The sequence below is a fragment of the Monodelphis domestica genome, chromosome 7, assembly GCF_027887165.1.
Source record: "Monodelphis domestica isolate mMonDom1 chromosome 7, mMonDom1.pri, whole genome shotgun sequence".
In the NCBI taxonomy this organism is placed as follows: Eukaryota; Metazoa; Chordata; class Mammalia; order Didelphimorphia; family Didelphidae; genus Monodelphis; species Monodelphis domestica.
Window position 1 is genome coordinate 38551837 of NC_077233.1, and position 26444 is coordinate 38578280.

General features: G+C 36.0%; 1 protein-coding gene across 2 annotated transcripts in view; it reads right to left on the reverse strand.

Annotated features, from left to right (window-relative positions):
* The window catches only part of CNTN3 (contactin 3), a 453041-nt gene that overhangs the window by 273253 nt on the left and 153344 nt on the right, over nucleotides 1–26444 (reverse strand). The gene's annotated exons all lie outside the window — the stretch shown is intronic.

A 26444-nucleotide genomic window follows, 5' to 3' on the forward strand; every position in this document is an offset into this window, starting at 1 on the left:
TTTATCCACATATATTTATACATATTTATTATATAAATTACATTTATACATATTTATATTTATACACATACATATATACACACACACATATATATATTTTTTGACTTTTCTTTAAATCTCTATATTTTAGCACCTCCCTGAATAATACATGCTTATAAACTAAACTTGACTTGATTTTTAATAACAGATGGATATTGAAAAATGGAAAGAAGACTGGTTTTTGAAAAAAATAATCAGGCATTCAGATTTTCTTATCAACAAAACAGTGATAACCTCTTCTCAACATGATTCAAAAGAGCCAAGTTTTTATTGGAGAATGAACTATTAGGCGCAATATTTCCTGTCAAAACACTCCATGTAAAAGTGAAGTTTGAAAGCCACTGAATGACCGCATTTAATCCTCCTCATAAAAACTGCTGCCATGGATAGATGTAATTCCGAAAGTTGACGATGTTGTTCTCCATCTTTGAAATGAGAGCACTAAACAATCAGTGGAAACTTTGGTTTATAACTGGCAGTCCTCAGCTGAAACTTACAGCTCCTGATTTTTGCCAAGCTGTCGGCTTCTCTAGGAGAGCCAGCTTGGTTAGGACAGAGAGAGCCACAGATACTTATAGAGAAGAACGTGGGACCTCTGTTACAAATTAAAAAAGTAAAGAGACTATATCTTGCCAAATGGTAATTCCCTCTAATTTCTAGCCCTACTTGGGGGATGGTTAATAAAACTAACAAATTTAGAATGTAAACATTAGCTTTTGGAATATTATATTGTAAACCCCTTGACGGTAAGAACTGTCTTTTGTCTCTTTTTTTAACCCCAATGCTTATTTAGCCCAGTATTTGTCACATAGTAAGCTCTTCATATATATTTATTGACTGATTGGAACCCGAGAACCTGGGTGGAAATCATGCCTGTAAATAAATAGTGTGATATAATTTAGATTATATATAATATAATAATGGTGATAATAATAATGAGGAATATAAAATAAAATAAATGATATAGTAAATGGGCCAGTCATGGAATCTTCCTAGACCTCAGTTTTCTCATCTGTAACAAAAAGGAGTTGATTCTAGCTCTAGATCTAAAGTCCCATGAACCTATTCTCCTACAAAGACAATTTCATGTTTATGTGTCTGATAAAGACTGGGCAAATTTAGAGGAATTTTTGCAGAAATTAGAGGAAATTACCAGGCCAATAAATGGGATTTTAAAAAATAACTCCATTATTATTTTAAAGAAGAGTCAGAATAGATTGTTTTTTTCCCCATTTTGATAAAGGGAGTGATTTATGTGGAATTCAACACTTATTAAACATCTAATATGTTCCAGGGAATACAAAAAGAAGTGAAAAAAGTTCTTGATCTCAAGAAATGTACAATCTAATTGAGTCTCAGGGTTTTTGTTTGATTTTTTGGATGAAAACAAGGAGGATTGAACTCAATGCCTTCTGAGAGCTAAAACTATGAACCTCTAGGCACCCCGTGTTGTTCTAGAATTTAGCTGCTAAGTTACAGAAGGATTCTGGTTTGCACTGGTACAGAGAATATCCACACTTGAAGTTCCCTGTGTTACTGAAAATACATATCCTTTCTATTTGCTTATTCATGCTTCCATAAATCCAAAGGTAATATAAGATATTATATATTAATATATCAAAAATAATAAAACAAACAGTATAATAAAATAGATAATATAAATAAATATTAATATATAAATAAATACTATAATAATAAATAATAATAAAAGCTCTAGGGCTCATGCCTTCCTCTTATATCTTCCTTGATTGTGGAAACAAAACCTGGAATCTACTATAAACCTAGGTCACTGGCTTCAATATAATTCTAAATAATGTTTATATTTATCAGTAGATCCCCAGAAGTTGTTTGCTTTCCTAAAGAAGAACATGTCAAAGGAAAGTATTTCTAGATTTTTCTGCCTATATATTTAATTGAAAAGAACAAACTGAAAAACAACATTTTGTCAATAAAATTCCCTTCAGTGAAATGAGAGAGCATCCCTGCTCACTGCTTCTAGTTTCTGGTTCTTCTTGATATTTTGATAAGGAGGAAAAAATATCTCATTATTTTGTACCACATATTTCTTTTAAATTCAGTAAGATTTAATGTTCTTTATAAGATTTATCTTTTTTAACTTTTATTTTATTTATTAATTATGTATGACAGGTTTATGGTGAACTATGTAGAATTTCCAACATGAAAAAATTTAATACTACAGAAATACATTGGGAAAATTGTGGCAAATTAGGGAAGAGACAAAAAAGGAAGGGCAAAGTAACAGGAAAAAGTAGGGTTTAATTTACAGAAAGAAGATGACCTGGAAAATATTTCGAATAACCCTTTCACTTTACAAATGAGAAAGATGAGCCTAAAGCCATGTTGGAAGAAGAGTTAGGATTTGAACTCTGGGGCACTGAACTTAAATCTTGGGCTCTTTGCACTGCATCAATAAGATTAGACAGGAGGCCTGGTATATATGATTGTAGTGGGTAGGGGTGGTAAAAGGGAGTAACCAAGTTGGTTTAGAATTGTAGTATGTAAGAAATTTATATTCTTGAAATCCTAGGAATTCTAGAAAAATAAGAATTCATTTCAATTGTTTTTCAATCATGCCTGACTCTTCATGATACTATTTGGGATTTTCTTGGCAAAGATATTGGAGATATTTTCCATATTCTTCTCCAATTCATTTTACATATGAGGAAACTAAAGCAAACAGGTAAGTGACTTGTCTAGGGTCACACAGCTAATAAATGTCTAAGGCTAGACTTGGACTTGGGAAGATGAGTCTTCCTCGCTTCAAGCCTAATACTCCAACCATTGTACCCACCTTGCTGCCAGAGAAAAAATATATTGTGTCAAATTTTGGCAAATAATGAAATTAATTACAGCTGTAAAAAGGCAGCTATATGATTAAGTGAATTGAGCAAAAGTCCTGGAGTCAGGAAGACCTGAGTTCCAATCCTGGCTCAGATTCTTAATAGCTTTGTGAATTTAAGCAAGTATCTGTCTCAGTTTCTTCATCTCTAAAATGGGGATAATACTAGTACCACCTCACAGGGTTGTAGTAAGGATTGAATATGTATAAAGTGCTTTGTCAATTTTAAAGTACTATATGAATGCTAGCTATTAAATAACTAGGCTTTAAATCCCAGTTTATTACCTATTGAAACTTGGGAACATTCTTTACTCTAAACCTTAGTGTCTTCAGCTATGGAGTAGGAATAACAACGCTGAGTAATAATGCTTTCTTACTCCACAAGGTTGTTGTGAAAAAGATGTTCTGGAAATATTGAAGGGCTTTATTAGTCTAATTATCATAATTATTGTAATGGATCCAGTGAAGAATGTTTTTTTCATTATTTAGTTTTAATAAAAATGTCTAAGTGTAAAAAAAAAAAAGCTGAATAAAATCATGTCTCCTTTGGTGACAATCTGATTCCAAAGTGTAAATTGACAAATTACTTATGGAGGTACCAATAACATAAAATAATAATTTGGTTTATAGTCTTTATTGCATCAGGTAGGAACAATTGACTCTATTTCAGGAAAAGCAGCTGATGATATGACAAAACTCTGAATATGATTTGAGGACTTTGAAGTGTTAGCCGACTGGGAATAAGCATTTTGAAACTCAGATTCCAATTTTTTTAATATCATGGAGACATGCCTATATGTTGGAACAAAACCAAAAGAGGAAAGCATTTACATAGAATGAAAACTGTTATTTACTCCTTTCGGTCAGGTTAAGAGAGAAGAGGACAAAAATTATTGTTCTTGGATTATTTTGACATTCCTGGATTGAGGAAATTGATGTAGCCCATATTTCCACAAGCCCAAAATTTCAGAAAAAAAGTCTTGCTAGGCCCCTCTGACCTGAAAAATGAGCAGATGACTGAGTTAGTGTTTATAAAATCTGAAAATCTGAGTTAAGTTCTCCATCAAGACTGTAAAAGTAGTTCAGTTTCTCAGTATAACTTAGTGGGTAGAGCCCTAGTCTTGAAAGCAATGCGTTTGGGGTTCAAGATCCCCTTCTAATCAATCATCAAATCAGTAAGCATTTAAGAGACTATTATGTGCCTGACACTTTGTTAAGCTCTGGGGACATAAAGTAAGAGAAAACTGTCCTTGCTCTCAAGGAGATCATAGCCTTTGAGGGAGCAACATACAGGCAGCCACTTACCAATGAGATGTTCAATCATTTCTTTTATATGACTCTTCCTGCCACCATTTGGGGTTTTCTTGACAAAAATACTAGAGTGGATTGCTATTTCTTTCTCCGGTTTATTTTGCAGATGGGGAAACTGAGGCAAACAGGGTTAATGACTTGCCCAGGGTCATACAGACAGTATGCATCTGAATATCAGATTTAACTGGGGAAGTCTTCTTGATTCCAGGTCCATCCCTCTAGCCAATGCACCATCCAAGCAAAACACAGACAGTAAACTTGAGACAATTTCTTAGAGGGAAGGTAGTGAGATTAGGGAGGACTGGGAAAAGGTTCTTCCTTAAAGTGAGTCTTCAACAGAGACTTGAAGGAAAGAGAGAAGCCAGGAGCTGTCTAGGCAGTCACTGCCTGGGTAATTCCTTTAATCTCTCAATGCCCCGAGGCAACTCTCTAAGATTATAAAAGGCAGATCACTTTCAGATCTTTATTAGTAAAAAGATTCTTCATTGGCACTACCCAAGAAATCACAGCTTGGGTAAAGAAAAGACCCTATAAAATAAAGGGATTTGTTACAGGAAACAAAGCTACTCTTGGAGGAAGCTTAAAATGGAATGTTGTTTGCAGACTCCCTAATCATTTTTCTTTTCATTAAACCACACAAATTAGTTTTAACTAGTGATTTTTTCACCAAGAGAGGAGATAGTTGGGAGCAGAACAAACGTTTCCAAGAGATTGTCCAATTGTGTACATGATTGTGTCTACATTGAGAGAGGGAAGTGTGTCTATCCTTCAGAAAGTCCATGGAGAAGCCTCGAGATACAAAGCACAGAGATAATAGAGTCCATGGAAAGGAAACATTCTCTTTAGAAGTTGGTACCCAGGCAAAAAAATTGGAAAATGAGGGGATGCCCTTTAATTGGGGAATGGCTGAACAAATTGTGGTATATGTTGGTGATGGAATACTATTGTGCTCAAAGGAATAATAAAGTAGAGGAATTCCATGGGAACTGGAACAACCTCCAGGAACTAATGCAGAGTGAAAGGAACAGAAGAACATTGTATACAGAGACTGATACACTGTGGTACAACTGAACATAACAGACTTCTCTACTATCAGCAATGCAATGATCCAGGGCAATTCTGAGGGACTGATGAGAAAGAATGATAACCACCTCCAGAGAAAGAACTGTGGGAGTAGAAACACAGAAGAAAAACAACAGCTTGATCACATGGGTCGATGGGGATATGGTTGGAGATGTAGACTCTAGACGATGACCCTAGTTCAATTATCAATACTATGGAAATAGTTCTTGATCAATGACACAAGTAAAACCCAGTGGAATTGCATGTTGGCTAGTTGGCTATGGGGGGGGGGGGAGAACATGAATCATGTAACCATGGAAATATTCTAAATTAATTGATTAAATAAAAATTTTCAATTAAAAAAAAAGAAGTTGGTACCCAGGAGCAAAGACCCATAACCCAAAGCCTGTTATAAAACCCAAAAGCCAATGACTTTTCTTAATACCCCTTCTTCCTTGATACAAAATATGGTCAAAATCTGAAATTAAAAATCCCCTTGCTTATAATAATTTCAATAATGACTAAAGATGCCACACAGACTATGAGTAAGACTCAAGCCCTTTGCCTTCTGACTGCTCACATGAAAAAAGTGAGCTACCTATAGTCTTTTTTAAAAAATATTTTCCCAATTACATATGATAATAATTTTCAATGTACTTTTTCCAAAATTAGAAGACCCAAATTTTCTCCCCCTCTCATTCCCCACATCCCTGAGATGGTAAGTAATTTGATTTAGGTTATATATGTATGATTATACAAAATATATTTCCTCATTGTTCATTTTTGTGAGAGAATACTCAGATAATACCAAAATCCCAAATAAAAATAGAGATAAATGAAAATGAAAAATAGTATACTTTTAGCATTCTGACTCCAACAGTTTTTTTCTCTGAAAAGGGATAGCATTCTTTGTCATAAATCCTTCAGAATTGTCACAGGACCATTGAATTGCTGAGAATAGTGAAGTCTTTCATAGTTGATCATTGTACAAAACTGCTGTTTTTGGGTAAAACATTCTCCTGGTTCTGCTTATTTCATTCTGCATCATTTCATATGTCTTTCTAGCTTTTTCTGAAATCATCCAGCTCATTGTTTTTTATAGCACAATAGTACTCCTTCACAATCCTGTATCAACACAATTTCGTAGCCATCCCCCAGTGGATGGATGAACAGCCTCATCTAGCAACATACCTTTCCCTGGTTGCAAATAAAACTATTTAAAAGAAAACTATGAATTAGCAATCAGATGTGACAGGTTAGTTGCGGGCTCATTTTCACGAAATACATAAAGGAAACTTCAAGAATGGAGATATTTTGCTATAAAATACAAACTGACCCATAATAAAAACCTAATGGTATCCTTTCAAAGCCCTTTCTAATCTGTGGGAGATGTCTCGTTTTGTTTTGTTTTTCTTTTGAAGTTTCCTTTTCTCTTTCCTTTAAAAGGACAGAATTGACGTACCAAGGAACATCACAAGGAAAGAAAGACCACTTGCTCGGGCTGGGAGCCTAATAAGAAAACAATGTACACTGAGTGACTAAATGGAGTCTGGGTAATATTTAGATGGATGCTAAACTTCACTTTTTTTGCGACAGGACTTTTTTTTTTTGGATATGCTAGTCCGGTTGCACAGCTCCACTTGAGGTTTATAACCTAAAATAAAAGGTATATAACATTTCTGAACAAGACCAATAAGTCCCCAAATCCAATCCTGAGGTCTATTTTTTTAAACACCCACAGGCTACTAAGAAAAGCTGCCTTTGTGTGTAAGTACAAGCTTTATGAGCTCCTAAGGTAATGTCACGTAAGAGATCAAGCTGTGGCAGATCAATCCTAATGGCCGCACTCTATACAATTTTTATGAAGACTGACAATGAAAAATAGATAAGGGAACCCTAGCAGTTGCATTACTTTGCCAAACAGAAATGACATACCCAAAAGAAGAGCAGAGTTTCCTCTGAGTAGGGGAAAGAAAAAATTAAAAAAATATATATTCTCTATCCTATCTTTCCTTTCAGATGATGCTGTTAGAAGCAGGATTTACTTACATAAAACATAATATTTTGGAAGCATAAATGAGTCTATCATAAAGGCAACCTTTAAAATTGAAGTTAAGTTGGGCTAGTCAGGAAACATTCAAGATCTGGAATAGGTACAAAAGGAAGGAAACCTCAGTGCAAAAGTCAATCATGAAAAATTGAAACCTGAAGGCCTATGGACACGTAGCACCAACCCTACTGGTCAGAGAATGAATGAAAATTTCTGGTCCCTTTATTGGCAATCTTGCTTTCAAAGAAGAGATTATAAAGGCACTCAGGTAGGTGCTGAAAGAAAATAAATACACTTAAATATAGTCTATAACTATGATGAGAAGGAAATTTACCTCAGAGGGGTAAGCTGAAGAAATTACAATATTACTAAATTTGCCTCTTTGCAAAATTCCACTCTTGCTCCCAGTCTGTCATCTGGGATTAATTAGAAATCTAATTGCCCTTCAATTCTTTTGTTGTTTAGTTGATTTTTAGTTGTGTCTGGTTTTTGTGACCCCATTTGGAGTTTTTTGGCAAAGATACTGGAGTTGTTAGCCATTCCCTTCTCTCTTTTTTATTTTACAGGTGAGGAAACTGAGGCAAACAAAGTTAAGACATTTAACCAGGGTCACACAGCCAATAAGTGTCTGAAGTTATATTTGAACTCACAAGGATGCATCTTCCTAAACATAAACTTGCCACTCTATTCACTGTGCCACTGATCCATCGTGAAGCTCTTCAATCTTTTAAGTCCATTTGAAGGTGAGTCTCAGATTTTTCTCATGCTTAACTTAAATATGCTTGATTACTTCAAATGACTGTGATATATCTTCAATTACTAAAAAAGCAAGTATTTATTAAACACTTGTTATATACTCGGCATTGTAGTACTCAATGAGGCTACCCATAAAATGAATGAAACAATCCTTGTTTCTAGTGAGCTTACATTCTAATGTAGGAGACAAGACATGTAGATGATAATATGCCCAATGAAAATATAGTTTATAAATCAATGTCAGCATCTACATACAGAAAAGAACTAAGGAAGCCAGCACCTATTTCCTATGTTTCAGGCACTGTGTAAGGGCTTTATAAAAATCCCATTTAATGTTCCCAACAATTCTGTACCTGGCACACTGTAAATGCTACATAAATGCTAGCTATTAAGTTCCTAAAAGTAAATATGAGCACACAAGAGCCGGCTTTCCACATTCCTAACCTCCATTTGTAGTATCCAATCTCATCCAAAAGCAATTGTTAATCCCTTAAATGCCTTTCCACTATAACTATAAGGAATCAATCTTTGCAGGGAGGCAATGTGGTCTAATGGATTGGCGTTGGATTCAAGAACACTTTGGTATTTGATTTGGGGCAATCTCTTTAAACTCACTGAGCCTCAGTTTCCTCAGATCTAAAAAGGGAAGATTGAACTACTTTGCATCTGAAGCCCCATCTAGCCCTTAAAACCACAACCCTACAATTAAATTAATTAATTAAATTAAATTTAGCAAAATAATAGCAGGATTGCTTCTTGAGTTACCCATTTCTTCTTCTTAAGTATTTTATGAGAAGAATACTACTCTTTGAATTATTTTAAAAATTATTTCAATTTACATGGCATTCTAAGTGTTTAATGGGTAGGCAGGAGAACTTTCTCCATCAGCTATAAAAGAATGAAGCACAGAGAACTCAAGATGAATTCTTTTTGAGATATTAAAATGTCCTCATACTATTTAAAGTTTACATGTAAATGCATCCCATTGTCTCCTTCCAAATATTTATTCTAGTGCATTTGAACCTCCCTGACACCCACTGATAATTCCTTAAGAATGTTTACATATATCTTGCCAAATGCTTTCAAGGCAGCTCTTTTGAAGGAAGTTAGGAGGTTATGCTGTGGGACTTTGACAATACTCATAGAGAAAGCATAATCAATAAAGGTCCATTTACTTACAAAAGGAAAACTCTTACAACTTCTTTCTATTATATACAGCTTCTCCTGTGTGTGTTCAAAATTTCTCACCCTGAGAAGTTCTTATAAATAGCACTGAACTGACTTCATTAATCATAGCTTTAAAAGCCTGCTTCTCTTATGCAGCTTTCAAGTATTTTAATGGGAATCATCACATCTCCAGTTCAAGTTTTTTACAAACAAGAGTGGGTTAAGGTTTTTCAGTATTAGTTGATTCATCCCAAAGATGCCCATGGCCCTGACATGGAATGCTGGAGATTGAACTTTAGGTAAAGACTGGCATTTCTCTGCACATAAATAATTAAATCTTGAGTTATAATTACCAAGAGATATGCCCTGATCAAGTCACCCACATATAAGCACTGAGCATGGCACACAATGATACTAGGCTACCTTCTGGAGCTCACAGGAGTGAGAGTATAAAACAGATGAATATGAAAATACAATTTAAATGTAATAATTGAATACTGAGAGGCAGTTTGAAATAGTGGATACAATACTCAATTCACAGTATAAAAAATCTATATTTGTATCTCCTTTCATTGTTTACTAGTTGTGTTATTTGGGGCAATTCACTTAAATATCTTCTCAGTTTCCTCTTTTGTAAAATAGAAATAATACTAGTGTCAAAGAATTGGAAAATGAGGGGATGTCCATCTACTGGAGAATGGCTGGATAAGTTGTAATACATGCTGGTGATGGAATACTGTTGTGCTAAAAGGAATGATGAACAGGATGTTTTCAGAAAAAGCTGGAAAGATCTGCAGACACTGATGCAGAGCAAAATAATAGAACCGGGAGAATGTTGTACACAGTAACAGCAATATTGGATGATGATCATCTGTGAAAACTTGACTACTCTCAGCAATGCAATGATCAGGGACAATCCTGAAAGACTTATGATGGGGAAGGTTATTGACTTCCAGAGAAAGAACTGTTGGAGTCATCTTTCATATCAGTGTATTTAGGGTTTTTGGCTATGTATGACTTTGCTCTTACAACAATGACCAATATGGAAGTGTGTTTTGCGTGACAATTAAAATGTGAAAAAAAAAGCAAAAAAAAATAAGAATAATAGTACCTGTCTCAAAGAATTTGGGGGAGGATCAAATAATTTCATAACTGTAAATCACTTTGCCAAAATTAACGTGCTAGAGAAATGTTAATACTTAGTGATAATATTATACTGCTAATACCAACATCCCAAGGCACTATGTTATATAGATTGTCCAAATAATGTGCAGAGACAAAAAGAGGGAGGGAGTGATCACTGTGGGCCAAGAAAGCTTTTACAGAGAAGGAAGGATGAGTGTCAAGTCTTAAAGATTGGGTAGAATTTTAAAAGGCAGAGAAGAAAAAGAAGGATCTTCCACCTTTAAGCTTTTGCCTCATGTAGTCCTTCCTCACTATCACTTCTTCAAATACCTATATTCATTGAAGACTCCATGAAGCCTTTCCTTACTTGTACCTATAATTTTGAGTGACCTGAAATTACTCTGATTTAGGTCATCTGCAAATATATTTAAGATGGTCATATACATGTAGACAAGTCAAAAGTGAATGCTGCAACTTTACCAAGAACAAGCATGGCTCGAAAGAAGAGATATGAGAAGACAACAACACTTCATGCTTAAAGAGTTAAGAAGTCCATGACTGCAGTACAGTGTAAATGGTTTCAATGCATTTGTCAGTCACACTGATTTTTCTCCCTCTTCTTTTTCTTTTCTTTTTAATTTGTCCTTAATGATACCATTTGTTATACTGCATGGTTCTTTGGGAAGAGGAAGAATACTTGAGGGTATTAAGGTGATGTTAAAAACCCAATAACATCAAAAAAATCTTATTTGTAAAGAATTATAGAAATATGAAGGAAAGTAGCTATCCCTGAGGCTCCTGCTCATACTCCTCAAATTGGCAAAGTGTATAAAAAATAAAATGATAAATGTTGGAGGGTCTGTGGGGAAAGCGAGTGCATTAACATGCTGTGGGTAGAGCTGTGAACTGATATAACCATTCTAGAAAACAATCTGGGATTGTGCTCACCAAATTACTGTTGTTCTTACATTTTGACTGGGAATAATTTTACTAGGACTATATTCCAAAGAAAGAAGAAAGGGATTCTTAGATACCAAAATATTTATAGCAGCTCTTTTCACTTGCAATGACCTGGAGACTAAAGGAGCCCACATAAATTGGAGAATAGTAATATGTAAGTGGCTGAACAAATAATGTTATATGAATGTACTTTAATATATTATTGTGTTATAACAAGTAAAGAAAAATATTTCAGAGAAAGTCAAATTGAAATGAATGCAATCAGGTAAACAATATAGAATATAATGAAAATATTATTAAAACCAACAATTAGAAGGAATGAAGAACTCTGATCAATGCAATGGTGACATATGTGAGAGGAAAAGTGAATTCCAAGTATTTAAATTTACAGGATTTTAATAATAACAAAGTGAGAGAGAAAGGGGTTAATTCAGCTGAGTTAGCAGAGCACAGAGCCAAAGACCCACACCTGCAACGCCTTACCAGAGCAAAAGCCCAAAAGCCTTGCAGTGTGGGTTTCAGCAAAATTTATCTCCCAAACATCCTGAGGCAAAGTGAGCACGTGAGCGCATAACCTAAAAGGATGCTGGGTAAATATAGTTCAGGTGTGTCAAATTTCTATTTTGCACATATAGAATTCCAGAACATCCATGATGAGTTATGGTACTGACTTTCTGATAGATAGGGGAAGGATGCAAGATGTAGAACGAGACATTCTTTATCATGACCAATGTGTGTATTTGTTTTGCTTAACTATGCATATTTATTACAAGGGTTTTGTTTTACTTTTCATATAGGCAGAGGATGTAAGAGAGAAAATAAATGCTTGTTCAATAAAAAATGAAATAATAAACAATTGTAAAAAAAAAAAACAAGGATACTCTTAAAGTTCTTTTTTTTTTTAAAGAGTCTTATCTGATGAATTTTCCCAAGAATAAAGTGAGTGAAATGTATGACAAAACAAAGGAAACAAAATCTTTTGGATAAAACCATTTTTGTATTATTTTAAAATTATTCCTGCAAATTGTGGGAGTAAAAATACTGAAGAAAAGCAACTGTTTGACTACAGGGGTTGAGGGGACATGAATGAGAAGAGACTCTAAATGAACACCCTAATACAAATAGCAACAATACAGAAATGGGTTTGAATCAGGGACACATGTGATACCCAGTGGAATTGTGCATTGGCTAGGGGAGGGATGGTAGGAGGGGGAGAGGAAAAGACAATGATCTTTGTTTCCAAGGAATATTGTTTGAAAATGACCAAATAAAATAATTTTTTAAATTGGGGAAAAAATAAAAGACAAAGCCTGATTAGCTTTAAAAATAAAAAATTAAAAAAAAAAAAACTATTCCTGAATCTCTAAAGGCTCCAGGCATATAACATCTTCCAAACCTGTTGATATAATCTACCAGCAGCACTACAATATTTTGGAAGGCACAGAGAGTCTACTTGGGGTCTATGCTCAAAGGTTTATGCTCCTATTTACTTACATTAGAAAAATCATTTCCTATTTTACGCCATGATGCAATCAATGAACTATCCTTAAAATAGCTGTTTTGGGTTTCTCTATACCTCTATCAATTGTAACCATCATGATTGACCTGCTATAGAAAATCAGTTCAGAAATCCTACCTATTCTCTTCACTTGGTGCCATTCATCCATCATCTTAACTCATGTGACCATCCTTATAAAGATTTATAGAAATAAAAACTAGGCAGTTGACCTTTTCCCAGGTATGTATTTTTGTTACCAGTTCTACAAATTCAAATTCTTATGCTCATAAAGGCAGACAGATGCCCAATCTTCTTGAAGTCTATGTGAGTGGGATATGCCTGTTACCAGGTTGTCCCAATTAGGAAAGGTGGTCATTTCAATCATGGCATTTGATTATATCTCTGTTCCAAGCACCAGCCACGACCAGGAACCTGACTAATAGGTAACGGAGTCTTTTGGCAATGAATTTCCATGCCATTAAGACAAATACAAAGTGGTCCTCAATCCTGTGCAGCTCTCATCCTTTAGGTGATTGTGGAAAAGTGATAGGAAAAGAGGCACATCATCCCATCCAGGAATCCTTTGCAGATTCATGATGCTTAGCAGAGAAGATGATGGCCCTGGAATCTGGAAGGACCTGGGTTTGAATCCAACTACTGACACTTATGAGCTCTGTGCTCATAATGAGTCATCCAAATGCCCCTAGACAACAGTTTCCTCATCTACAAAAAGAGGGAGTTGAACCAGAGAGTCTCCAATGTCCTTCCAGCTCTAAATTCTTGATCACACCCTCATATTATAGTCTTTCAATATCATTTCACTAGGGCCCATAATAATTCATATGGGAGAGTAGGAGGAACAAAAGGATGTATTCCTCCATCCCATATAACCACTGCATGAAAGGAAAAGGGCAAAAACACCACCTTCCTGGGGCAGTACTTATTTTGATGATGGTGATAGACATTGGTCTCAGAGGGGATGATGTCTGATTTGAGTGCTTATATAGAAATACCATACTTGGGACAATGATCTGAACAAGCTGTAATTTCTGTCTTATTTTTTAATTGGCCCTTTGTAACTCCCATTACATCAGCTCACAATGTAAGCCAATCCTTGAAACAAGTATTTACTTTTGGGCCTGTCTTTAAACAATTATACACCAACACAATATCAATGGGAAGCTCAAGAAAACATCAGCAAAGAGCTTTCAAAAGCCTCATGAGGCAAGAAAATACATTAGGTCCTTTTATCCTGTTGCTTAGTGAATGCTTATTTTCTTTCTTCTCCCACAAAAGAAATAATGTTCATAGCACTGGAGTATTCTCAATTTGCTCTGCTGCGCAATCAAGCAAAAACATTCTTTATGGCCTTGGTTAGGATGCAGAAAACAATCTTCTATAACTACATAATAAATGTGCATTCAAGAACCCTTCTGGATCTGTAAACACTCTAAATTTAATTTTTATTCACATAATTGTATAGTCAATTAAACTCAACAAACATTTATTAAGCACCTAATAGGTGCAAGTTCTGGGAGAAGCCAAAAGATAAAAAATTTAAAAAGAAACAGTTCTGACCCTCAAAGTACTTACATTTCAGTGAGGGGGAAGAGGGTACACTAGGTAAGAGGGAGAAGGCATTAGTATAAATGTCTTAACAGTAGGGATTATTTTAGTCTCTATATTTGGATTCTCAACATTTGGTGCAGTGCCTAACACAAAAAAGCAATGTGATACATGCTTATTGAATGGCTATTAAGTAAAAAATGACTTGCATACCAAGAAAGAAGCACATTATGGGACAGTATAAATAGTATTGGATTTGGTGCTTCTGCCCCTTACTACCTTTTTGGATGTCACTTAACTTCTCTTAGCCTTAGTTCCCTACTATAAAATAAAGGGGATAGGACAGATGGCCTCTAAGTTCCCTTTTTATTCTATTATTATGACCTGGTTTCAAATCATAATTCTCCTGTGTGACACTGGACAAGTCATCATTACTTTTCCTCATCTGTAAAATTATAAAAAGCAGATGTGAAATATCAAACTCAAATAGAAAAGGATCCCTGTGGTCTAGAAAATGATTTCAAAAATCACAAATTAATATTACCTATGTTTTCCAGGATTTTGATTTGTTTTATTAAACATGTACCAATTGCATCTGAATCTAGTTTGAGGTGCACTTGGGAGTATTGTCTTGACTATGTTTGACATCCTCTGATCTAGATGACCTGTAAGGTCCCTTCCAGTTCAGTGTCTTTGATTTTAAAGGTCTTCAAGTAGAGATCCCTAACACCTGGGGAGATGAGTAAAAGCCCTTTGTGGGGGAAGGCAATTGGTAAAGTTACTCATTGTCTGTGTTACTTATCCAGTTTTTGTATGGACCATTCCAACTTGTTTATCCAAAGGTACATACATGAATGAATGAAAAATGGATCAATGAATGAATGGTTTATTAAGTGTTTACTCTGCTAAGTGAAGGGTACACAAATAGAAAAGTCAGCCCCTGTTCTCAAAAAGGTTACCTTCTAATGAGGGAAATAACATATAGAAAATTTCAACTGAAAATGTAAAAGTCCCAGGGCCCTTAGGGTGCAGGGACAAAGCAATGGTAATGCCTCCTTTAGAATAATCACTTCAGCTGGTAAAATATCCACTTCTGATATTAAATCATTTGATTGTGGCAAGGTCTATGGTGATAAGAACTTTCTTTTCTTGGTCCTCAGTAGATATGGCTATAGAACCTGCAGGATCATTTGCTGGTAGACTCTAAGGACAATGGCTATAGGTAATGCTCTTCCAAAGGCTCTTGGGTTCCTGATCCTGAGCTGTCTCCATTGGATCAGAGGAGAGATGGTGCAGAAGATAGTGGTGGTGGCTTGCCTTGCTTTGCATAGGCTTTTTCCTGTCTCTCTGTTAGAATGTCCTAACACTTCACCCAGGCTAGGTAGCCTGCTCTATGAAGAGCAGTTGGTAGGGATGGCTTAGTCCTTTTTCAGAGGAATTGTTTCCCTATGTAATGGCTGTGAGGGTCAGTCTAGAAGAAGGACAGATGGTCTGGAAAGCAGAAGAGAGCATTTTCCACCTCTCATTGTTTTTGTGGTCATCTACTGGTTGGTGGCAAATGCTCCTCTATTGTGGCTGATGGTGATGCTCCTTTTCCACAATGATTTCACTTCTCCATGATGACTATGAGGATTTGTCTGGAAGCCCACTTACTGGTTTGGGAGTCACTGCTACTCTAATAGCTCTCAGGATGAGGTAGGCTAACTCCATGATGGTTTGAGATGACTGTCAAGATGGTGGTGATGGTTTGAGTCACTCAGCACATGCAGCTTCATGTCTGTTCCTCAGAGTACTTGGTTGCTTAAATGAGGCTGTTTTGCCAACCCTGAGAGTAGCACTTGGTTGGCATTTGGTGGAAATAGCTTGACCACTCTCCAGCAAAGTTGCTTCCCAGGAAGAACATCTATGCACAAATTGTTTCAGAGCACAGAAATATTAATTATATGTAATATGTATTTTATATGTACATATATAAATATAATATGTGGAGAAATATGAATACGGAAGCAGTGCAAACAGCAAAATGGTCAAGTTAGCCAAAGAATCAGTAACATAATTTCCAAAATATTATATGATCATGATTGATAGATTATTCCTCCTATGATGATGGTGTATACAGGAACTATTTCTAATACTAGAGCAAATGATTTAAAGTTAAAGGAGATTTAATGTTGAATTGTAGTAATTTCTATATGAAATCATTTTTAAACATTGGGTTTCAAAAGTCAACCAGCTTATAAGCTAAAGTAATTTAATTCCAGGCCTCAACACATCTTACTAGGCAGGCTGTTCTTAGAGTGAGGGGATTTAACCCAAGTCTATTCCATTGATCCTCCCTTCTGTTTCTTAGCCACTACCATATTATTTTGATGATCACTGCTTTATAGTACAGTTTAAGTTTAAGATCTGGTACTGCTAGTCTCCCATCCTTCACATTTTTTTTTCATTATTTTCCTCAATATTCTTGATCTTGTATTCTTCCAAATGAACTTTCTTATATTTTTTTCTAATTCAATAAAACATGTCTTGATAATTTAATAGGTATGACACTGAATAAGTAAATCGATTTGGGTAGGACTGTCATTTTTTCTATATTAGCTTGTCCTATCCATGAGAAATTATTATTTTTCCAATTATTTATATCTAATTTTAATTGTGTGAAAAGTGTTTTGTAGTTGAATTCATAGAATTCCTGTTTTTGTCTTGGCAGATTGATTCCTAAATATTTATATTGTCTAGAGTGATCTTAAATGAACTTTCTCTTTTTAACTCCTGCTTCTGAGTTTTGTCAGAAATAAATAGAAATGCTGATGACTTATGTGGGTGTATTTTGTACCCTGCAACTTCACTGAAGTTGTTAATTATTTCCACTAGCCTTTTTGTTGATTTTCTGGGGTTCTTTAAGTATACTATCATATCATCTGCAAAGAGTCATAGTTTATCTCCTAATTGCTTACTTAAATGGGAGCCACAAGTGAGAGCTGGGTGTCAGGTGAGGGTTTGAGGCTGGAGAACTGCCCTAAGAGGGCATGACAAGCCCTACATACCAGAGATACTACCCCTCCCTGAGCACCCCATACACCCCAGAAGCACTCTCATAAAAGATAAAAAAGGCATCAGCAACAGGTGGAAAGAACACTTCAGTCAGCTTCTCAACCGACCCTCTTCAGTCGACCAAAGCACCCTTGACCAGATCCCCCAAAACCGCACCATTGAACAACTTGACGTCCCTCCTTCAATAGAGGAAGTCCAAAAAGCCATTAAACAAATGAGTGCAGGCAAGGCACCCGATAAAGACGGGATCCCAACCGAGGTGTACAAGGCCTTAAATGGAAAGGGGCTCCAGGCATTCCACATAGTGCTGACCAGCATACAGGAAGAGGAAGACATGCCCCCAGAATTCAGAGATGCCTCCATCGTAGCCCTATACAAGAACAAAGGCTCACAAGCAGCCTGTGACAACTACAGAGGCATCTCACTACTCTCCACTGCCTGAAAGATCCTCGCCTGTGTTAATACTCAACAGATTCCTGTCATCTGTTTCAGAGCAGAACCTGCCTGAATCACAATGTGGCTTCCGACCAGATCGCAGCACCATTGACATGGTCTTCACGGTGAGGCAAATGCAGGAAAAATGCCTTGAGCAGAACCTAAGTCTCTACATTGTCTTCATAGACCTGACAAAGGCGTTCGACACAGTGAACAGGGACGCATTGTGGGTGATACTCAGCAAGCTTGGTTGCCCAGCAAAATTTGTCTAACTGATCCAGCTCTTTCATGTCGACATGACAGGGGAAGTCCTATCTGGTGGAGAGACTTCTGATTGCTTCAGCATCTCCAATGGCATGAAACAAGGCTGTGTCCTCACTCCGGTACTATTCAACCTATTTTTCACCCACGTATTATGACATGCTGTGATGGATCTAGACCTGGGCGTCTACATCAAGTACCGACTGGATGGCTCACTATCTGACCTTCGCCGCCTGACTGCAAAAACAAAGACAACAGAGAGACTCATCCTGGAAGCTCTCTTCGCAGATGACTGTGCTCTCATGGCCCACCAAGAAAATCATCTTCAAACCATTGTGGACAGGTTCTCCACCACAACAAAACTGTTTGGCCTGACTATCAGCCTCAGCAAAACAGAGGTGCTGTTCCAACCTGCACCAGGAAGGCCAACGAACCAGCCGTGCATTACAATCGAAGGCAGCAGCTTTCTAACATCAACACTTTCAAGTACCTGGGCAGCACCATCACCAAGGACTGGTCCCTAGACCACGAGATTAATGCCAGGATCCAAAAGGCCAGCCAGGCACTCGGGCAGCTACACTGCAAAGTCCTCCAACACAGCGGTGTAAGCACTGCGACAAAGCTCAAAGTGTACAACGCAGTGGTCCTCTCTTGCTCCTGTACGGTGTAAGACATGGACACTGTACCGGAAGCACATGAAACAGCTGGAGCAATTCCACCAATGCTCTCTCCGGTCAATCATGAGGATCCTATGGCAGGACCGAATCACCAACCAGGAAGTCCTCGACAGAGCCAACTCCACCAGCATCGAAGTCCTGGTCCTCCAAACCCAGCTACGATGGTCTGGACACGTCATCCGCATGGACCCACAGCGAATACCAAGACGGGTATTCTAGGGTGAACTGTCAGCTGGACTCGGGAAACAAGGCTGACCAGAGAAAAGATTCAAGGATCAGCTAAAGTCCAACTTGAAGTGGGCTGGCATGACACCAAAGCAACTAGAACTCGCTGCCTCTGACAGAAGCAGCTGGTGAACCCACATTAACTATGCCGCCACCACCTTTGAAGATGAACGACATCGACCTCTTGCCGCTGCAAGTGAATACCGACACCAGGCCACAACCGCTCCTCCCATAACAACTGGAGTCCCATGCCCCATGTGCCACAAACTGTGCGCCTCAGTCTTTGGACTACAAAGCCACATGAGGGTACATCAATAGATGAAAATGCACAAAGACAGTTGTCATTCTCGGTCACCGAGAGACTACCACTACTACTGCCTACTTTAATCCCTTCAGTTTCTTTTTCTTATTTAATTACTACTGCTAATGTGTCAAGTACAATATTGAATAAAAGAGGTGATAATGGGCATCTTTGCTTCACTCCTGATCTTATTTGGAAGGGTTCTAACTTGTCCCAATTACAGATGTTATTTGATTATGGTTTTAAATATATACTGTTCATTATTGTAAGGAATGGCCCTTTGATTTCTATAGTTTTTAGTGTTTTTAATAGGAAAGGGTGTTATATTTTGTCGAAGGCTTTTTCTGTATCTATTGAAATAACCACATGATTTCTCCTGGTTTGAATACTGAAATGGTCAATTATGTGGATGACTTTCCTAATATTAAACCATTCTTGCATTCCTGGTATAAATCCCACCTGATCATAGTGAATATTCCTCCTGATCACTTGCTGGGGTGTTTCTGCTAGTATTCTATTTTAAGATTTTTACATGTATGTTCCTTAAGGAGATTGATCAGTATTTTTATTTCTCTTTTTTTTTGGTCTGCTGGCTTTGGAATCAGTACCATATTTGTATCATAAAAGGAAATTGATAGAACTCCTTTGTTTATTTTGTCAAATAGTTTGTATAATATTAGGATTAATTGTTCTTTAAATGTTTGATAGAATTCACTTAAGAATTCATCTTATTTGGGGGATTTTTTCCTAGGAAGTTCTTTGATGGCTCATTCAATTGCTTTTTCTGATATGAGATTATTTAAGTATTCTATTTCTTCTTCTGTTAATCTAGACAGTTTATATTTTTGTAAATATTCATCCACATCACCTAGATTGCCATATTTGCTGCCATATAATTCAGTAAAATAATTCTCAATAATCACCTTAATTTCCTCTTCATTAGAGGTGAGGTTGATCTTTTCATCTTTGAAACTGTAATTTGGCTTTCTCCTTTCCTTTTTTAATTAGATTAACCAGTACTTTATCTTTTTTTATTTCTTTTTTCAAAATACTAGCTCCTAGTCTTATTTATTAATTCAATAGTTCTTTTACTTTTAATTTTATTAAATTTTCCCTTAATTTTTAGGATTTCCAATTTAGTTTTTATCTGGGGATTTTTAAGTTGTTCTTTTTCTATTTTTTTAAGTTGCAAGCCCAATTCATTGATCGCTGCCCTTTTTGATTTGTTGATATATGTTTCAGGGATATAAACTTTCCCCTGAGTACTGCTTTGGCTGCATCCCATAGATTTTGATATGATATCTCCTCATTGTCATTCTTTTCAATGAAATTATTCATTGTTTCTGTGATTTGATTTTTAACCAACAAATTTTGGAGAATCATATTATTTAATTTCCAATTAATATTTGATTGGCCTCTCAACATACACTTACTAATTATTACTTTTAATGCACTATGATCTGAAAATGTTGCATTTTTTATTTCTGCTTTTGTTGCATTTGTTTGCCATGATTTTATGCATTATTACATGGTCAGTTTTTATGAATGTACTAGGTACTCCTGAAAAAAGGTGTATTCCTTTTTGTCCCTATTTATTTTTCTCCATATATCTATTAACTCTAATTTTTCTAAGATTTCATTCATATCTCTTACCTTTACCTCTTATTTTTTGGTTTGATATATCTAGCTTTGATAGAGCAAGATTTAGGTCTCCCATTAGTATAGTTTTGTAATCCATTTCCTCCTTAAACTCCCATGGTTTCTCCTTTTAAAAATCTGGATGCTATACCATTTGGTGCATATAGGTTGAGTATTGCTATTCCTTCCTTTTCTATACTGACCTTAATCAGGTTGTAATTACCTTCCTAATCTCATTTAATCAGATCTAGTTTTATTTTAATTTTGTCAGATATCACGATTGCTACTTTTTTGCCTTCTTTTAGTCAATTGATGCCTAATAGGTTTTGCTCCATCCTCTTACCTTTATTCTATGTGTGTCTAATTGTCTCATATATATTTCTTGTAAACAAAATATGGTAGGATTTTGGTTTCTAATACACTCTGCTATTTGCCTCTTTTTTATGGGTGAGTTCATCCCATTCACATTCAGAGTTATGAAAAGCACTTGTGTGTTCCCCATCATTTTGATTTCCTCTTTTAATCTTTCCATTTCTTCTTTTACTATTTCCTTCTACATCAGTGTTTTGCTTTTAATCAGTTCACTTTTTCCTCAACCTTATTATACTTCCCTTCCCAGCCCCCTCCCTTCTTATTCCCCGCTAATTTTTCTTTAAGGTCTATTGAATTCTCTCCCCCTCTCTTTCCCTCAATTTTGGTAGTCTGCACCCACCTCCACCCACCCTAGGTTTTTCCCTCTCAGCCTTCCTATAGGGTAAAATAGAATCCTATACACCAATGAATCTAGATTTCCTCTCAGAATTTATTCTTCTGAGAGTAAGGTTTTAAGTATTACCTATTATAATTCCCTTTTTATTCTTCTTAAAATAGTATTCTTTCCTTCCCCCTCCCATGCACCTCTTTAAGTGGTATAATTTATCCTATTTTTCTTCTTCCTTTAAATTTCTCTTGGTACCATCTTCTATCCCCTCCTTTTTTACATATCATCTTAAACCACTTAGTACCCCAACATATACCTATGAATAGTTCTAGTATCTAATATGATAATGAAAACAATTTTGGGGAGTTACAAATACCATTTTTCCATATAGGAATATAAACAATTTGATCTTATTGAAGTCCTTGAAAAAATTTCCTCCCTCTTTCTTGTTTATCTTTTCATTTTTCTCTTATATTTTATATTTGGACATTAAATTTTCCATTTAGATTGGGTCTTTTCTTTACAAATACTTGGAAATCTTCTATTTTTTTAAATGTCCATACTTTCCCCTGGAAGTATATAGTCATTTTTAAGCAATAGGTGATCCATGATTTTAAACCCAATTTTCTTGCCTTTCAAATATCATATTCATAGGATCATGGTCCTTTAGTGTGGAGGCAGCCAGATCCTGTATAATCTAGACTGGGGCTCCTTGATATCTGAATTGTCTCTTTCTGGCTTCTTGCAATATTTTCTCCTTGGCTTGGGGGCTCTTAAATTTGGCAATTAAATTTCTGAGGTTTGTCTTTTGAGAACTTAATGTAGAGGGGGATCTATGGACTCTTTCAACATCTATTTTGCCCTCTTGTTCAAGAATATCAAGGCAGTCTTCTTGGTTAATTTCTTGTAATATGATGTCAAGGCTTCTGTTTTTTTCTGTTTTCAGATGGACTAATGATTCTCAAATAGTCTCTCCTTGACCTGTTTTCCAGGTCAGTTGTCTTGTCAATGAGATATTTCATGTTAGTTACCATCTATTTTTTTTTCTTTTGATTTTGCTTTAATTCTTATTGTCTTGTGAGATCATTAGCATCTACTTGCCCAATTCTAGATTTTAAAGACTGGTTTTCAGCTATGATCTTTTGATTTCACTTTTTGGTTTGATTCATCTTGCTTTTCATGGTTTCCAGCAGGTCAATTCTGGTTTCCAATTTGCTCATTACTGCATGTGATTTCTGTATTTCTTTTTCCATCTTGGGGATTCTGTCCTTTAAAATGTTAGTTTCTTTTCAAATTACTTGCATTTCTATTTCCCACTTTTCTCCCCATTTTTGTTCTTTCTTTCTTACTTGGTATACTCAAGCATATAATAAACAAAGATTTTAAAATGATATATAAAAACACAGTTTGCAATTAATATTTCAAACCAAGTTGACCTTTATGGGTGCCCTTGATTTTTAGTTCCTGGGACATAGGAAATATACTTAATAAATACTTGCTGACTGACTTTCTAGAATCTAAGGACAAGATATTTAGAAAATTCTTCTTTGTCTTTTCCTGCTGTTAAAGAAATCATACTCTTCCTAATATTGCTAGAAATTTGATAAGTCATTTCTCCCAGGCCCTCAAATAAGTTTCAAGGAATATTCTGAGCTAGAGCAATCTTACCCAAATGGATAGGTGTGAAAAGTTCCATTATTATTTCTCTGAGTAGCCAACAATTGGGAAGCTCTGATAGAAGTTTTTATAATAAACTGTTCTGAAAAGGGAGCCTAGGCTTAGCAAAATAGAAGGAAAAAACAGATACTGAAAAATTTACTAAAATGAGTTGGGCCACATCAAAACAGATTTTTTCACCTCAATTTCTTCTTACAAGAACATGTTTTATCACCTAATCTGTTTGTGCTTATTCATTGTGTAAGCTTTTAAAGACTCACTTTTTAAAAAAAACTGCTGCCTTTTTCCTTCATCCACATTTCACAAAATACAAATTGTCAAAATCCAGACACCTGAAAAACTATTTAAGTTACTTCCCTACACATATGTTTATAAACATACCATCTCTTGCTTTCATGGGATAGAAATGTCAAGGACAAGAAAACATGATTTGTTTATGGAACTCAACTTAGATCTTTCTTTTTACTTGAATTGCTATTCTGACTAGCACTTTGACCCAGAGAACTGTTGAGATGTAGCCACTGCTCATGTGATAGTTTCTTGGAGCCACAGGTGAAAATTGGATGAAATGTAGATATAGCAAAGGTGGGGGAGGAGATCCATTGTGTATGAGGTATTTGGAGAGAACTAACACTTCTTCAGGACTATTCATCTGCTAATAACTTACTGTGGCAGGTAAGACTGGCATGAACAGCTTATCCATGGCCCTCCTGGCCTGGGAAGTAACACAAGTTTAATAATGTTGACCTGTCTGCCCAAGGTCTCTTGTTGCTCCTATGCCCTCCCAAATAGAACACAAGAGGACATGGATGTTATTTATGATACCTTATTCAATTAAATAACTATGTATTAATTTTCTAACATATGCAAGGCATTGGCTGCCAAATCTTTCATTTATATATATATGTCCTTCTTTATTACATGCTATTATATCCATCATATTCCCTTTGAGTCACCTCCAATTTGGATTCCTCTGAGAGAATGATTTTCCATAATGTATAGTTATATAGCATCACTTCAAGTATATAAGTAAAAAGATGGGTTTGGGGGTCAAGAAGTGACTCTGCGTCTTTGAAATCAACAGTTTTCAAACATCATCTGTTTCCATCTCTTATTTAGTTCATTGTCCATTTCCAGCACCTATCTAATATATATCTCCTAGAGGATAAATTAAATATTTTGCTCATTCCCATCCATGCCACAATTTGATCAATGCACTTTTCTTATCAGCATTGTTTCTCTGATGTGAATGGCTAGGCAGATCTCTAATGAGTGATTAAGAAACTCACTGAGAGTACCCTATAGTGGTCTGGGGCACAATTCAATTAACATAACAGCAAAAGCAAAACAGGAGCATCTGGAGAAGCTCACCATCAAAAAGAAATATATCTTCAATTTGGACTTTTTGCAAAACTTTCTCCATGATACAGGAACCCTGGGGAAGCACAGTTCCCAGGGCTATGCTTACTGTTGACAGGGAGAGGGAATAGAAGTGAGATTTCAGTATTATATAGAATTATCAGTCAGTCAACTAGCATTATTAAGAGTTTCTTAAGTGTCAGGTACAGTGCTTCAATCTGGGGATACAAGGAAAGACAAAAGCAATCCCTGCCTTCAAGGAATTCACAATGGAATGGAGCAGACATCATACAATCATGCAAATAACTGGGCAAAGGATGGGGGGGCAGAGAGGAAGGTAATCTCAATGAGAAGGGGGTTGAGAAGAGAGGGAGTTCTAAAAAAAGGAGAATTGAAGCTGAATCTTGAAGGAAGTTGAGAGGTATAAGTGAGGAGGGAGAGCATTTTAGGCATAGTGACAGACCTAGCATTGTGTAATAGTGGATCAGGTTCAAGGAAAAGAAAGATGGTCAGGACCTTTGGACTGATATATCAAAACAGGGAATCTAATGTAATAAGATTGGAAAGGAAGGAAGGGTCAGGTAGTGAAGGGCTTTAATAAAAGCTAAATAGAGTTTTTGTTTTTAATATTTATTCCTAAAAGCAATAGGGAGCCACTGGAGTTTAATGAGTAGGAGGTGATATAATCTGGACTACACTTTTGGGAAATAACTATAGCCTTTGAGTAGAATACAGATTATAGTGGGAAGAGATTTTAGGGAGATCAATAATTACATATTGTCATGAAGTAATAAGGGCCTGCACAAGAGTGTTGTTGACTGTGAGGATAGAGAGAGGGTATAGAGGAGTAGAGAATAAATTCAAGTTTGGGAGCCTGAGTCAGTGATGCCCTTGACACTAATCAAGAGTTGGAAGAGGAGAGAAATAGATAGGGAACTCTTAGATGGGTGATCTGTTTCTTCCTCACCCTTTTAAATATTTTTAATATTCAGTCTCTCCCTCTACTCCCTATAACACAAAAGGAAGTTGATGACATGGAACTGGAGCTCAGGGAAGAGACTAATGGTCACTAACTACAACTAGGAATTAGTGGCTAAAAGGTTATAATCTAACCTATTGATTCCATGAGGTGATCAAGAGAGATGGTAATGAGGGAGAAAACCAAAAGACCTAGGCAAAATCTTCAGTGATACCTGGATGAAGATCCAGGAGAGATTCAGGATCAGTCTTATAGGTAGGAGGAGAATCAGTTGCCAAAATCCTCAAAAGGATCCAGGAGAAAAAAGTGACAAAAGTTTCAGAGATGTAAAGAAGGATGAGGTTTGGGAAATTATTGGTAACTGGGAAATAAAAGATTAAATAATTAAAATCATTAGTTTTGGACAAAGCAAGTTCAATTTAATGATTGGATTGGGAACCAAATTTAAAGAAGTTTAATAATCTGGTGAGAAAGAGAAGCAAATGAAGACAGTGTAAACAGCTTTCTAAGGATATCAGGAGAGAGAGATAAAGGACAGTAAAGAATATGTTGCAGTTCAGATGTATCTGACTCCTTGGAAACCCATTAATAAAAATACTAGAGGGTTTTACCATTCCCTACTCCAGTTCATTCTACAGATGAAGAAGCTAGGGCAGATGAGGTTAACGAAGATGAGTATTCCTAACTTCAGGCTGGCACTCAATCCACTCCACCACTGAGATGCCCAAATAATTAAAAGGAAGG